The sequence below is a fragment of the Callospermophilus lateralis genome, chromosome 10, assembly GCF_048772815.1.
Source record: "Callospermophilus lateralis isolate mCalLat2 chromosome 10, mCalLat2.hap1, whole genome shotgun sequence".
In the NCBI taxonomy this organism is placed as follows: Eukaryota; Metazoa; Chordata; class Mammalia; order Rodentia; family Sciuridae; genus Callospermophilus; species Callospermophilus lateralis.
Window position 1 is genome coordinate 75,699,587 of NC_135314.1, and position 12,303 is coordinate 75,711,889.

Genomic DNA, 12,303 nt, shown 5'->3' on the forward strand with positions numbered 1-12,303 from the left:
ACACAGGCATACTTTGGCTTTTGCACTTTTCAGATGCAGCATTTTTTACAAATTGAAAGTTTGTGGTAACCCTAAGTTGGGCAAGTTTGTTGTTACCATTTTTCCCAACAGTGTGTGTTCACTTAATGTTTCCGTGTCTTATTTTTGAATTCTCACAGTATTTCAGACTACTTTATTTTATCTGTTGTGGTAATCTGCAGTTAGTCTTATTTATTTTTTTTGGTGGTGTTGGGATTTGAAGGACCTTGTGCATATTAGGCAAGTCTCCACCACCAAGCTACATCCCTAACCCCTGGCAGTTCTTTTTTTTTTCTTTTTTTTTAAATTATTATTAGTTGTTCAAAACATTACAAAGCTCTTGACATACCATATTTCATACATTTGATTCAAGTGGATTATGAACTCCCATTTTTACCCCGTATACAGATTGCAGAATCATATCGGGTACACATCCACGTTTTTACATACTGCCATACTAGTGTCTGTTGTATTCTGCTGCCCTTCCTGTCCTCTACTATCCCCCCTCCCCTTTCCTCCCCTCCCATCTTCTCTCTCTACCCCATCTGCTGTAATTCATTTCTCTCTCTTGTTTTTTTTCCCTTTCCTCTCACTTCCTTTTATATGTAATTTTGTATAACAATGAGGGTCTCCTTCCATTTCCATGCAATTTCCCTTCTCCCTCCCTTTCCCTCCCACCTCTCATCCCTGTTTAATGATAATCTTCTTCTCACCTGGCAATTATTTTTGATGTTACTCTTGTCATTGTTTTGGGACTCCCCCAACTACTCCTATGTAAAATGGTGAACTTAACTGATAAATGTTGAGTATATCCTAACTGCTTTTACCAACAAATCATTCTTCTATCTCTTTCCTTCTCCTCAGACCTCTCTATTCCCTGATATCACAGTATTGAAATTAGACCAAGTAAAACCCCTCAATGATCAGGTGAATAGAAGAGTTATACGTTTCAAAGTTTAAATCAAAAGATAGGCTGGGGGTATAGATAAGTTGTGGGCACTTTGTAGAGTACTTGTGTAGTATGATTAAGGGCCTAGATTTGATCTCCAGCATTGCTAAAAAGAAAAACTAAAGCTAGAAATGAGGGAAGGCATAGAAAAGTCTGAAATAGGATGAAAACTAGGCCTCATGTGCCAAAGATTCAGGCAAATTGGGAATACAAAGGAGATGTTCTTAAAGGAAATTTAAAGTGCTATTCCAGTGAACACACAGAAATAAGAAAGTAAAACAGCTATCTTGTTGCTGATATGGAGAAACTTTTACTGTTCTGAAGAAAAGATCAAACCAGCTATAGCATTCCTCTAAGCTATAACCTAATCCAGAGCAAGGCCTTAACCTTTCCAATTCTGTGAAAGCCTGGGAGAAGTGAGGAAAAGTTTGAAGTGAGCAGAGGTTGGTTCATAAAGTTCAAAGAAAACAACAATATTTTTTTGTTTAAACACTAAAAGACAAATATTTTTTGTAGAAGAAATAATCTTCTATTGGAAGAAGATGCCATCTAGGACCTTCATAGCTAGTGAAGAGAAGTCAGTGTGTGGCTTCATATCTTCAAAGGGCAGGCTGACCCTTTTTTGATAGGATCTAAGTCCACTGTTACTTGCATTTGAAGCCAATACTCATTTACCATTCCAAAAATCCTATGGCCCTTAATGTTTATACTGAATCAATTCATCCTCTGCTCCAGAAATGGAATGGCAAAGCCTGAATGATTGCACTTTTGTTTACTGTGGTTTAGGCCACAATCCCTAGAAACATAATCCCAAATACCAAATTCTGAATGTTGAAATCTCAAAAGATCAAAATCTCTTTAAGTCTAAAATCCCAAAAATATAATTCTGGAGAGGATAATAAAAATTCCTTAAAAGACATTTATTTTCATTTTTAAAAGGGGATTTATTTAGGAACCAAAAATATGAGAGAGCACTTTGTAGGCCACTTTACACAATAAAATAGATGATAAAACATTTACATTTTTTTAGTGGTGAGATGAAAACATTTCTGCAAACATAAATACTTAAGTATCCTAATGACAGTTTCACAGGCATGAGTTGTGAACAGACAAATGTATGCGTAAATAGGTCAAGAAATTAAATGTAGAAATGTATATCACTATGGTTGGTAATTGTGTTCAACCAGTTTTGTACCTGCAGTCATTTGAAATATCATGTCAGACAACCTTTTGATCAAAACCTGGTGGGTCACCAATGTATGTACAGTGACCCAAAGATCCTAGAACTTGGGAACTTTAACAGGTGCAGATATACAGAAAGGATGTCTCTTAATTTATTGGGGACCTTTCAGTGGTTTTATGTAAATGCACAATTCTTGCACACAAAATCAATGTTGTGATAATGTACTTTAATGTAGTCAAATTTACAAACAGAACCCTTTAAAAAAGTCTTTACACAGTTTATAGCATAGTAATGGAAAAGATGTGAAGATGAAATACAGAGTGTAACAAATTTTAAAAAATTATGTTGAGAATTTAAAATGGATAGAAAAAATATGAACAACAAAAACTACCCCCCTAGGGGCTGGGGTTGAGGCTCAGTGGTAGAGTGCTCGCTTAGCACACATGAGGCCCTGGGTTCGAGCCTCAGCACCACATAAAAATAAGTAAATAAAATAAAACTACCCCCCTAGGGGCTGGGGTTGAGGCTCAGTGGTAGAGTGCTCGCTTAGCACACATGAGGCCCTGGGTTCGAGCCTCAGCACCACATAAAAATAAGTAAATAAAATAAAGGTATATATATATATATATAAAAAGAAATAATCTCTTAAAAAAAACTATCCCCCTAAAAAAAGATAAAAAATTGATTTGATAATGGGCAATTGCATGGAGGTTGTCCATAAAACCTGGCCTATTTTCACAACCATTAGCTATATTTTGAAGTTTTGCATTACAGTGAATTGTTCCCTTTTTGCTTTCTGGACATAGTTCTTTTCAGTGAATACATTCACATTCACTTTCCATGAGATGATGCTCTTTTTGAAATCATCCTGTCATTTGATATATGCTAACATAACATTTTCTATTAAATTTTCCCATCTTCTGTATCATATTTCTATGTTGTTTGAATATGTGTAAATATGTTCTTCATATACTCATGTACAGATAATAAATTGACAGAATAATACTAGTCATCAAACAGCAACATAGTTGCATTTCTTCTTATCCTGATGTGCATATTATTTTTATTTTCAGCCACTCAAGTAAATTTAATGGCTTCTTTGGGTAAATTTGGATTTAATCTATTAAAATTGCTGGATTTCACCTTATGTGTATCTATAACATACTAATTTAAAATATTAGGAAAAAATAGGAGAAAGACTGGTGCAGGAAAGATAGAAGTTGGAAAGAGGAGGGGAAAGAAAGGAGAAGTACTGGGAACTGAACCGTTGGAGCAAATTATATTCTATGCTGTACCATTATGTCAAAATGAACTCCAATATTATTATAACTGTAATTCACTAATAAAAACATTAAAAAACATTGCTGGAATTTTATCACCCAGAAACAGTGTCAATACAGATAAATATATATATTTTTTTGTACTGGGGATTGAACTCAGAGGCACTCAACCACTGAGCCACATCCCCAGCCCTATTTTGTATTTTATTTAGAGATAGGGTTTCACAGAATTGCTTAGCATCTCGCCATTGCTGAGGCTAGCTTTGAACTCATGATTCTTCTGCCTCAGCCTTCTGAGCTGCTGGGATTATAGCACTCTTCCTGGTCTAAATGGTACATTTTTAAACTGAAGTTTTCATATTGTATAGTCAATCCTGTCCACATAATTTGGCTTTCTTTCTTTTTTATGTAGACTTTTTCCCCCATGGAAATTGTGGTTTTTAGGATTCTAGCTTTCAGGATTTTAATATGTAGGATGTTCATCTTTTTAAAAATTTATGTTTTTGTTTTGGTGCTGGGGATCAAACCCAGGGCCTTGTGCATGTGAGGCAAGCACTCTACCAACTGAGCTATATATATCCCCAGCCCTTATGTACTTATTCTTTTTTTTTTTATTGTGACTTTACTTATGACTCTACTTATGTGTTTGCTGTATTACATCTTTTTTAAAATTTGTTTTAATTAGTTACACATGACAGAACAATGATCTTGACATATCATACATTTGAATTAAATGGGTATAACTTCTCATTATTCTGAGTGCACAGGTTGCAGAATCACATTGTTTATACAGTCACATATATACATACAGCAATACTAGTGTCTATTTTATTTTGCTGTCCTTCCTATCCCCTCTTCCCCGCCCCTCCCCTCCCATCACTTCTCTCTACCCAATCTAATGTGACACACTTCTTTTTTTTTCCCCTTCACATCATCATGCATGTAATCTGTATAAGGATGAGGATCTCTTTCCTTCTTCTGCACAATTCCCCTTCTTCCTCCTTTTCCCTCCCACCTCTCTTCCCTATTTAGTGGTAATCTTCTTCTCATGCTCTTTCTCCCTATCCCATTTTGGGTCACTCCCCTTATATCAGAGAAGACATTCAGCCTTTGTTTTTTAGGGATTGGCTAACTTCATTTAGCATTCTAATTTGTTATACATGACAGCAGAATGCATTTCAATTCATAGTACATATATAGACCGCAGATTTTCATATTTCTGGTTGTACACAAAGTAGAGTCATACCATTTGTGTCTTCATGCATGTACTTCATACATGTAAGGGAATGATATCCATCTCATTCCACCATCTTTCCTACCCCCATTCCCCTTCCCTTCCTTTCCCTTCCCTCCCCTTTGCCCTATCTAAAGTTCCTCCATTCCCCCCCACCCCCACTGTGGATCAGCATAGGATGTTCATCTTTTAATATTATGATTTTCAGGATGTTAGACTTTAGGAATTTGGGTTTTTTCAGAATTTAACATTTTGGATTATGGTGTTTGGGATTTAATTTTCTGTGATTACAATTGGCACCAGTTTACAACATAGTTTAATTGAGTATTTTAAGCCCACTGTTGAGAACTACTGCTCAGCTGAAAAGATTGCTTTCAAAATACTACTACTTGTTTACAATATAATTATTTAGCCAAGACTTCCAATTGAGGTAGCCCATCAGATTAATGTTATTTTCATGCTGACCATGTCCTATTTGGAATTAATTATGAGAAAACATTTTCCCATTATATATCCTTTGTTCCTTTATCAAAGACCAGTTGATGGTACTTTTTTTCTTTTAAAATATTTTTTAGTTGTATATGGACACAGTACCTTTATTTTTCTTTCTTTATTTTTATGTGGTGCTGAGGATTGAACCCAGTTCCTCATACGTTTGAGGCAAGTGCTCTGCCACCCAGCCACAATCCTAGCCCTTGGCTGTATTTTTGTGGATCCCTCCTCCCTCTCCTTATTCTATTCTGTTGATCTCTATATCTTTTCTGTCACCAATTCCACAGTCTTGATTACTATAGCTTTTATAGTAAGTCTTAAAGTCACAGATAGTGCTAGTCTTTCAACTTTGCTCTTTTCCTTCTTTTGCCTTTTCATATAAACTGGGTAATCATGTTTTTGCTATCTATTAAATACATTGCTGGAATTTTGGTTGGGATTGTATTGAATCTAAACATCAATTTGTCAAGAAGTGACATTAACAATAGTGATTTTTTCTATCCATGAACATGTTATATATTTCCTTTTACTGAGTTCTTTGATATCTTTCATCATAGTTTTATAATTTAGTTCTTTGTTAGAATTATACCTGAATTTTTCACTTTTATGTAAGCTAATGAAAGTTGTATTGTGTTTATAATTTCAAATTCCAGTTGTTTATTGCAGTAACTGTGCTTTAATTGCTTATTAATTTCAGAAGATTTTTTTGTTTGTTTGACTCTCTTGGATTTTCTACATAGACAGTTATATCATCTGGGAATGAAATTTATTTCCCCAACATTGTAACATTTACTTCCCTTTCTTGTTCTATTGTTCTAACTAAGATTTCCAGCACAAGGTTGAAAAGGAATTGTGAGGGGGCTATCTTGCTTTTTTTCTGACATGGATGGATTTTTGTCTGTTGAACTACATTGGTTTCCTAGAATAAATCCTTGTTGATCTAATTGTGTTATTACTTTTATGTATTACTGGATTTGATCTGCTTTTTTTGTTGAGTATTTTTATGTCCATATTTAGGAATATTCCTGTTTAGTTTTCTCTGTTTGTCCTGTTGTATGGATTGGTATCAAGATAATACTAGCTTTGCAGAATGAAGTGGGAATTGTTCCCTTCTCTTCTGGTTAGATGGAAGAAATTGTTTAAAATTCTTTTTTTATGTATTTCTAAGAAAACTTAGAGCATTCAAGGACTGGGGTATAGAGTAATATAGGGAGATAGCTGTGGTTATAAAGGGTAGTCTAAAGGAACTTTGTGATAAAACTGTCCTATATCTTGACTGTGGATGTAGTCAACAAATATACATATATGATCAAATTGCAAATACCCACACGTGTGCACACACAAATGACTACATATAAAACAGGCGAATCTTAATAATGTCATAGATTGTGTCAAGGTTTATTTCCTGATGTAATTAGGAAATATTAAAATAGTAATACCCTAGGAGACTACATAAAGGATTTCTAAAGTTTGTCTCTGTCTCTGTCTCTCTCTTTTTTTATTTCTTACAACTCTGAGAACCTACTATTATCTCAACATAAAAGCTAAAAGTGAGTAGTAGAAAAGTTACAAGTTAGAGCTAAGAAAGCTTATCAAATATGGGAAGACAAGATGTCTTGGAAAATGCAGTGGAGAGTTATAGAGACTTTCCTGGCTCTCATTTTTAAGAGACTTGTACAATGTTGAAATAGTTCCTCTATTTCATTATATATATATATATATATATATATATATATATATATATATATATATATATATATATTTAAAAATTCATACATACATATATGAATTATTCTGCTGCCAAGCCTGTCAAGATAGTACCTAAGAGTGGTAAATATTGTTGTCTAAAAATATAATAGGATTTAAGTGAAATGGGTGTAGTTTTACCTGAGCATAGTAAGACAGAAGAAAAGTAAATGGAATTGATTTAAAATTTTTTTAGCTCTATAACATAGCTTGCCAGAATGATAGGTCTTTGAGAAGCAAAATGAAATTACTGAGGAAATAAATCACATGTAATATAATTAGAATCTATATTTTATTGTTATTTTTCTGTATTGGGGATTGAACCCAGGAGTGCTTTACTAATTAGCTACATTCTCAGTCCTTTTTAGTTTTTTTTTTTTTTTGAGATAGGGTCTTGGGTTGCCAAGGCTGGCTTTGAATTTGGGATTCTCCTGCCTCAGCCACCCAAGGTGCTGGGATGATGGCTACTACTGGCTGTAAAGTTTATATTTTGGCCTCATTAAAGGTGTATAGTTTTTTTGGGAGGTAGGTGCTTCTTGTACCTTTACTTATGGACAGGATGATAACTGCACTATTAAAACATGTAATAAAGTGTGGTCATTTGGAAAGTGTAATAAACAAGTTAAAAAAAATTGCTTACATCTCTAAGGAAAGGAGCTTTGACCAGTAGCTACTGAAGTAGGTGAGTGGGCCTAGAATTCCTAAGCTATTTAGGGGTGATATCTAAGCTGTAGAATTTCTTTCAGAACTTAAGTACTTTTAAATTTGCCTCATATAGGATATAGAAATATCTATGTCTTGTCTCAATGCTCTGTGCTTGTTTTTTAAAGAATATATTGAAAATTAGAACTGTCTATACAGTTATTGGGTATTGAGCTAAAGCTTACTACTTGTGAAATTTTATTTTCAGTCAATTTCTATCGGAGGGCCATTTTAATTTTTGCTAATAGAGAGCTATGTGTTCACTGCGACACAAAGCAAGTTTGGATATTCTGATATAGTATCTTTGTCATAAAAATTTGTTTTCTAAAACAACCAGCCAACCCCTTTAACCACAAAACTATCTGTGTGTGTAGATTTCTTTTTTTATTAAAGGGTTTTAGGGCCCAGGTTGTGGCTCAGTGGCAGAGCGCTTGCCTCACACATTTGAGGCTCTGGGTATGATCCTCAGCACCACATAAAAATAAATACAAAAATAAAGGTATTGTGTCCAACTACAACTAAAAAAAAAATTTAAAAAATGACTAAACAAAATAAATATATTGTGTCCATATATAACTAAAAATGTTAAAAGGGTTTTAAAATATGATTTCAAATTATTTAATAGAAAAATGTTATTCTAATTACTTATTTATGTTTTGGTAAATTTGTCATTTTTGAGAATTGTTCTTTTTGAGAATTGTTCTTTCTTCTTTCTAAAAGGACCAATTTATGTGTGTAGAACTCTTTGTACTGTTCCCTTATTATCCTTTTAATATGTGTTTGTATGTAGTGAGATCTCTCTTTCTTCCTGTTATTGATAATTTATTTCTTGTATTTTTACCATGTAGTTTGGTGTTTTATTGATCTTTTTAGAGAACCATATTTTGATTTTTCTCTATAATTTTTCAATTTTCAATTTCATTGATTTCTTCTTTTATATTATAATTTCTGCTCATTTCACATGTGTTTTGTTCTTCTGTTCCTAATGTCTTTAGATTTAATCATAGATTTCTGCTTTGAGACTTTTTTTTTCAAATGCAACCATTAATGTAAACTTTATGGAAGATATGTCAGAAGGCACTTAGAATGTACATAGTAAAACTGATATGTAAAGGAAAATGTAAGGAGTAAAATCACAGAAAATATAGGAAGTGAAAGGTCACTTCAATAAAGAGAGATTCTGGAAAAAAAAAGTTAGGCAGAAATCCTTGAAATGGAGAAATCAATAAACCAAATTAAAATTCCAGTGGAAAGTATCACCAGCAGACTAGGCCATTTGGGAGACAGAGTTTCAGGTAATGAAGACAAAATATATAATTTTGAAAATGTAAAATTTAAACACTGCTTAGAACATTACAAAATTTTATGTATTTTCATTTTTGTTCAATGTATTTTCTGATTCTCTTAAGACTTTAACTTATGGAAAATTTTGAAATATGTTGTTACAATTGTGTTTTTTGTTTCCATGTGTTTAAGGATTTTTCTTTTACTTTCCACTATTAGTTGTTAGTTTAATTCACTAGAATTAATTACTACTGTCCCTACTACATTTCACCCAATACTACTGTCCCTACTACATTTCACCCAATGTTTAAATGTATTCTGTTAATGGTCAAGGAATCTACTGTGTTCTTTGGCTATGTTTGAGTAATTTTATTATTTGTTTCCTATTTTTATTTCTTTTTGCTTTTTGCAATTTTCCCACTCTTTTTTTTCATTATTTGATGTTTAAATACCTAGCATTCTATTTTCATATTAGTATTTCATTTTAATGTATCTCTTGAGTTATTATCACATGTACATGTTTGTAAATTCTATGGATAACAATATATACGTTACAGTCTACTAAGAATTAATATTAGTGTGGAGAAACTACCACCCTATTGGACTGCTGTGGTTTAAATATGATTTGTCCCTCTTAAACTCTTGTTGGGGTTTTGGTCTTCAGTGTAACAATGTTGAGAGTTGGTGGGGCTTTTAAGAGGAGATTAGGTCTTTAAGGGGGATTGATGCTTTTTCCTGGAAGTATGTTCTCATTCTTGTGGACTTTATTAGTTACTATGAGGGCAAGTTTTTATTTCCTGATGTTATTCCTCTCTTTTGCACCTGCTTGTTTGCCCATCCACCAATGGGCCCTCACTAGAAATCAAGTAGTTGCTAGCACCATACAGTTGGACTTTCTAGTTTCCATAAATGTGAGCTAAATAAACCTCTTGCTTTATAAATTACCCAGTTTCAGGCATTCTGTTATAGCAACAGAAAATAGTCTAAAACAAGGTCCCTTTACCCTTCATTTCTTCGGATGTAATGGTCACCTATGTTAAATCAGCATATATTGAATATCTCTAGACAATGTTATGATTTTTGGGTTTTCATATACATTTTAAAGAGTTTAAGGTTTAAAAATATTGTATTTACTCACATTTATTAGTTCTAATGCTCTTATTTCATTCCTGAAGTTTCATTTTTCCTTTGATGTTACTATCCTTATGCCTGATTTGTTTCCTTTCATATTTCATTTAGAACAGGTTTGCAAGCTATGAGTTTTTTAGTTTACCTTAATCTGAGAATGTCTTAACTTTGCCTTCATTCCTATGGAATTTTATCAAAAGCTTTTGAATTTTATCAAAACCATTGTTGCTGGAATAATTTTTATCATTTTATGTGTTTCATTTCTCTCATTTTAATGTGTCATTTTTCTTTGTCACTACTGTTTTCTATAAATTTGCTTCCAAAAATTGTTTCAGTAGTTTTCAGTACATTTATCATGATTTATGACATTTTGTGACACTTTTTGAATCTGCAAGTTCATGTCTTTTATCAAATTATGGAAGTCTTTAGCTGTCAGATACTTTTTTCTTTATACATTCTTTTTTTTTCTCTCCTAAGACTGCAGCAACATGAATTTTGCAAATTTTAGTGTTGTACCACAGGTTTGTGAGTTTCTGAGTCATTTTTAATTGCTTACTTTCTATTTTCTCAGTTTGAATAATTTGGTGATATTTCTATAAATTCTTACCTTGCTATCTCTTTTGCACTTTAGTCTATCCAATACAGTTTTTACTTTCATTTTCATTTTTTAGTTCAAAAATTGCCTTTTGGTATCTCTTCCCTGTTGAGATTTTCCCCTTTTCCTTTTTTTATAATGGAGTTTAACCTTTCTTCTCAGAGCATGGATTAAAATTTTTTTTTCCCTTGATAACCTGATAATTTCAACCGTGTCATATGACACTTTTTTCTTTTCTTTTTCTTTTTAATCATGAAAGGACTTTTAATCATTGTAGCTATACTGGGAAGATAAAGTGACCCATGTCTTTTGCCTCGTCATTATGGAGGGGCTGATAATGACTTGGGAGGTTTTTATAGAAAGGGGAATGAGGGAAGCGTCCGGAGTTTGCATAGATATATTGCTAGAATGGTGATCGATTTTGAACTATTAAAAATTGTACAGATGTGTGGGCTGGGGATGTGGCTCAAGCGGTAACACGCTTGCTGGGCATGCGCAGGCGCTGGGTTTGATACTCAGCACCACATAAAAATAAAATAAAAGATGTGTGTCCACCGAAAACTGAAAAATAAATATTAAAAAAATTCTCTCTCTCCTCTCTCTCTCAAAAAAAAAATTGTACAGATGTGTTTAGGTTAAGATATTGATAGAAAGGATTTCTGAGAATTTATTTAATTCTGATTTAGAGTATTAGAGGGAACACAGGATTTATGTTAGACAGACACAGGTTCAATTGGGCAGGTTTATTCTCTGAGCTTCACTTTTTTTTTTTTTTTTTTTTTTTTTTGGAGTGATAAGTTTTATACTATGTTGGGTTGTGGTGATAATAAAATACCTGAAGCATTTATAGGACAATATTTATTGACACATTTAAGAGAGTAATTTTCCCCCATCTTATTAAAAAAACTATTTTATACTGTGGTGAAATACACATGACATAAAATTCACTGTTAACCATTTTAAGGATATGGTTCAGTGACAATACTTTTCACATTATTGTGAAACCATCACCACCATCCATCTCCAGTAGTCTTTTTATCTTGTAAAACTGAACTGTGTCCATTAAAAAAAACTCCCCATTAACCTTTGCTCCCCAGCACCCAAAACAAAAAAAAACTCCCATTGTGCCTTCCTCCCAGTCCCTAGAAGTCACTACTGCTTTCTAGCTCTATAAATTTAACTAGTCTAGGTACTTGATATGAGTGGAACATCAGTGTTTGTCCTTTCATTGATGGCTCGTTTCATGTAGTATACTGTCAGAATTCATTCATATTCATGTTTCAAAATTTCCTTCCTCTTTAGGGCTGAGTAATATTTCACACACACACATATATACAGATAGCTTTTTGTTTACCCTTCTGTTTATGCACATTGAGATGCTTCCACCTTTTGGCTATTTTAAATGATGTTGTTACGAATAGCAGATGTACAAATACCTCTTAGATGAAGACAGTTTTTAAAACTTAATTATATGTGTAATGATTGTATATGTTTGTGAAGCATGATTACATCAGTTTTCAAATAAGGAAACAAAGACATAGAGAATATAAATAACTGGGACTGGGAATGCGGTAGAATTCTTGCCTGGTGAGCCTGAGGCCCAGGGTTCAGTCTCCAGTACCAGAAAAAACAATATAAATATATGTATATATGAACCATTAGAAATTGTACAGATGTGTTTAGGTTAAGATA

General features: G+C 33.1%; 1 protein-coding gene across 4 annotated transcripts in view; it reads left to right on the plus strand.

Annotated features, from left to right (window-relative positions):
• Senp7 (SUMO specific peptidase 7) overlaps nucleotides 1–12,303 on the plus strand; it is a 138,903-nt gene that overhangs the window by 20,305 nt on the left and 106,295 nt on the right. The gene's annotated exons all lie outside the window — the stretch shown is intronic.